Genomic DNA, 4,579 nt, shown 5'->3' on the forward strand with positions numbered 1-4,579 from the left:
CGGTCGGGGCACCGATCCTGTCCCGGTTGCCCCTCTTCCAGGCCAGCTCTCTGCTGTGGCCAGGGAGTGCAGTGGAGGATGGCCCAAGTCCTTGGGCCCTGCACCCCATGGGAGACCAGGAGAAGCACCTGGCTCCTGCCATCGGAACAGCGCGGTGCGCCGGCCGCAGCGCGCTACCGCGGCGGCCATTGGAGGGTGAACCAACGGCAAAAGGAAGACCTTCCTCTCTGTCTCTCTCTCTCACTGTCCACTCTGCCTGTCAAAAAAAAAAAAAAAACAAAACAAAAAACAAAAAACAAAAAACTTCTGTACAAAAGTAGCCCGAGTTCACAGCCACAGTTTGGTGGCCCATCTTAGGGTGCACCCTCTGCTAACATTTTCAGTCTTCACAACACCTGTCCCACATCCAGATTCCCGCCCGAGAACGTCGCATCAGCATGAAAGACTTGGGTCACTTGCCCATTCTTTGCCCCCGGGGGGAGAGTGGAACACCTTGCCTGGCCACACTTTATCCAATCCTGGATTTGTTTTTCCCAAAGTTAAGGACTGTCACCAGAGGAGGGGGAAGGGCTGCAGGAGAAGCTGAAACAACAGGTTAGCCCGTCACCTCCTGTTTTCCTCACTGGCCAGCTCCTCGCCACCACCTCACTCCGAGGGAAGGAGTGGGGGACGCCCAGGTGGCAGGAGCAAGACAGCGTGCTCTCAGTCCGTCCTTCCAGGCGAGCCTGTGCGCTGGGTCCCACTTCTGCCAGGGCAGGGACTGGAAGGAAGGTTCGCTCACTGCATGGGCGAGACTACCGTCAATATTCTTCCCGTTTTACAGAGGGAGAAATGGTCCCTGTAGTGATGGCGGCACGGGGGCATGTGTGCGTGTCTCTGTGAGTGACACACAGCCGCTGGAATTGCTCTGTGATGCCCTGGGAGAGGCGGAGGGCTAGGGGATGCAGCTACTCCATGAATGGGACCGTGAGAACTTTGTGTTGTTTCCATCCAGGCCTCTCTCTGTGGCACTATCAAATGCAAGGTTCGATTTCTCCAACACAAATAACACCCTCTACTGCCCCCTCGCATCAGCCAGGGCCTGGCACTCTGGCCCTTGGGGAGTCACAGTGGGCTACACCCCTTGGCAGAGCAGGCTCGGCTTCACAGCTTCACGAGCAGGCTGCGAGGAATGGATTCTGCGCCACCTCCCAGGGATCTGGTGCAACACTCCTTCTAACAAGAAGGAGTGGAGGAGGGAGATTGCTCCTCCACATTCTAGCAAGTTAATCCTGAGGAGACTGCTCTGGGGGTTTCTTTTATCCTAGAAGCAAAATAGTCCCAGTTGCCAATGTCCGGGAGTCTCTGCCTCGTGTTTTGGCTTAGCCTGGTTCTGACCCTCACCCCCACCCCTCCTCTCCCAACACCCCCCCTTCATGGGGATGGGCCCTTTGATCTTGGCTCCGGTGGAAACCAGAGGAAATCCAAGATTATGCTCTGATGGCCAAAGAATGTGTACCAGCCCCGGGGAGGGGCACTCGGCTGGAATGAGATACAAGCATAGATTCCATGTTGGTGAAAAACACCTGTGTTTTGTGATTTCTGCAGAAGTTGAATTAATCAAGGCAGAAACTGAGGAAAGTGGTTTTGATAGCGGAAAAACACAGCTCCTTCATCACTACACCTGACAGTAAGGTTTAGGATGACCTGCTGCCTGGGTTTCTCAGACTTGGGGACGTTCTGTGACATACGGGACAGTCCTGGCCCATGGGGATGGGCTGGTCTCCCCAGGGGAGATCACAACAACCATGGTGATGCACTGTGCATCGCGCACTGCTCTGGGCACTTCACGTGCATTCACAGCCCAACCCACGCAGTGAGAGAGGGTCTGTATTTACTTCTGTTTTATGAATAAGGAAACCGAGGATCAGACGAGGCAAGTAACTCTCCCCAGGTCACAGCTGAGGAAATGTAGAATTGGGATTGAAATCCAGGTCTGACCCCCAAATCCGTGTTCTTAACCAGAAGGTTATGAAAGTAATCATATATGGGGAAAGGCTTTCAGGGGTTGTTGAATTGGGTGGCTCTGGACAACTCATGGCTGTGACCACTCCCCAAACTGCAATGAGGTTTAGAATAAAAAAAACTGTCAGGGCCGACGATGTGCCGAGTAGGTTAAGAGTCTGTCTGCACCGTGAGTCCTGGCTGCTCCACTTCCAATCCAGCTCCCTGCTAATGGCCTGGGAAAGCAGTGGAACATGGCCCAAGTCCTAGGGCCCCTGCACCTGCGTGGGAGAAGAGAAGATGCTCTTGGTTCCTGGCTTCAGATTGGCTCAGCTCTGGCCATAGCAGCCATTTGGGGAGTGAACTAGTGGATGGAGGCCCTCTCTTCCTGTCTCTCCCTGTGTCTATAACTCTGCCTCTCAAACAAATTTTTTTAAAAAAAGAAAAAAGTTGTTTTGTTTTTTTTTTAAATTTGACAGGTCATGCTTAATCACTCTTGTAGTTACCACACACCACTAGGGATGACTACATCCCGTATCAGATTGCCTGAGTTCAAGTCCTGGCTCCTCCCTCTCTGATCCAGTTTCCTGCTAATGTGCGTCCTATGGGGCAGCAGGTGATGGGTCAAGACCTTGGGTCCCTGTCACCCATGTGGGAGACTCGGATTGGGTTTCAGGTTCCTGGCTTTGGCCTGACCCAGTCCTGGCTGTTAAGGGCACTTGGGGAGTAAACAGAAGATCTCTCTGTGTTTCTTTCTCTCTCTCTTTTTTTTTTTTTCTCTCTCTCTCGCTCCGCCTTTCAAATAAATAAATACATAAATGTGCTTTTAAAAAGAAATAGAGAATGTAGAAAAGACATGGGCGGAAAGGAGGCGGGGTCTAGTTTACTTGGTGATGGGTTGCCCGGCGGTCGCCTGGTAACGGATGGCGACCGACCTGGCTAAGGCTGCCCAGGCGGCGCAGGCCCTGGAGGTCTGTGAGGCAGAGCCCAAGGCGGGCTCCTTCGGTTTCTTCCGCCATGGCATGCCACGGCAGTGGTTACGCCTTCGGGTTCAGAGGATGGGGGGTCTCGGTCTCGCGGCGAAGGAGCCGGGAAGGTGGTCGTGGAGCCGGGACCCGGTGCCGCCTACCACATGTTCCTGGTGATGGAGGACTCCCTGGAGAAGCTGAAGCTGCTCCGCTACGAGGAGTTCCTCCAGAAGAACAACCTGAAGCCCCCGTCCAGACATTATTTTGCACTGCCTACAAACCCTGGTGAACAGTTCTATATGTTTTGCACACTTGCTGCTTGGTTGCTTAACAAAGCAGGACATCCCTTTGAGCAGCCTCAAGAATATGATGACCCTCACGCAACAATTTCTAACATATTAGCTGAACTTCGGTCATTGGGAAGAGCTGCAGATTTTCCTCCTTCAAAATTAAAGTCAGGTTATGGAGAGCATGTATGCTATGTCCTGGATTGTTTAGCTGAAGCAGCATAAAAATATATTGGTTTCACCTGGAAAAGGCCAGCATACCCAGTGGAAGAATTAGAAGAAGAAACTGTTCCAGAAGATGATGCAGAATTAACATTAAATAAAGTGGATGAAGGATTTGTGGAAGAGGAGACAGATAATGAAGAAAACTTTATTGATCTCAATGTTTTGAAGGCCCAGACCTATCGTTTGGACGTGAACGAGTCTGCCAAACAAGAAGCTATTTTGGAATCCACAACAGATGCTGCAGAATGGAGTCTAGAAGTTGAACGCGTACGACCACAACTAAAAGTCACAATTAGGACTGACAATAAGGATTGGAAAATCCATGTTGATCAAATGCACCAGCACAGAAATGGAATTGAATCTGCTCTAAAGGAGACTAAGGGATTTTTGGACAAACTCCATAATGAAATCAGTAGGACCCTGGAGAAGATTGGCAGCCGAGAAAAGTATATCAACAATCAGCTTGAGCACTTGGTTCAGGAGTATCGTGCAGCTCAAGCCCAGCTGAGTGAGGCAAAGGAGCGATGCCAGCAGGGGAGTGGCGGAGTAACAGAAAGAACGAGACTGCTGTCTGAGGTGACAGAAGAGTTAGAAAAGGTAAAGCAAGAAATGGAAGAAAAGGGCAGCAGCGTGACTGATGGTGCTCCTTTGGTGCAGATCAGACAGAGCTTCACAAAACTGAAGCAAGAAACAGTTCAGATGCACATTAGGATTGGTGTTGTGGAACACACCTTACCCAATCAAAACTGAAGGAGAAGTCCAACATGACTAGAGACATGCATGCATGCAACAATTATTCCAGAATCAGCAATAGGCTCTTATTAAAATAAACTGTTTTCACGCTTCTGATGAGTTGAGCTTTTATGCCAAATCATATTTCTTGTTGCATAGATTTCCACAAACAATTATCCCTTTTAAAGCATATTCAATGGTTTAATTTTATAGGTACTTGCACACAAGTTGTATCACAGTGATTATGATGGTTAAGACTTTGCATTGAATATGTTTAAAAAAAAAAAAGAAATAGATATATTGGGGCCGGCACTTGTAATGCTGACATCCCATATGGGCACTGGTTCGAGTCCTGGCTGCCCTACTCTGCTATGGCCTGGGAAA

General features: G+C 50.0%; 1 pseudogene; it reads left to right on the forward strand.

Annotated features, from left to right (window-relative positions):
- The first annotated feature begins 2,906 nt into the window (after nt 1-2,906).
- LOC133775768 (intraflagellar transport protein 57 homolog) lies at nt 2,907-4,288 on the forward strand (annotated as a pseudogene).
- Nucleotides 4,289-4,579: the final 291 nt, after the last annotated feature.

This window comes from Lepus europaeus, chromosome 17 (assembly GCF_033115175.1).
Source record: "Lepus europaeus isolate LE1 chromosome 17, mLepTim1.pri, whole genome shotgun sequence".
NCBI lineage: Eukaryota > Metazoa > Chordata > Mammalia > Lagomorpha > Leporidae > Lepus > Lepus europaeus.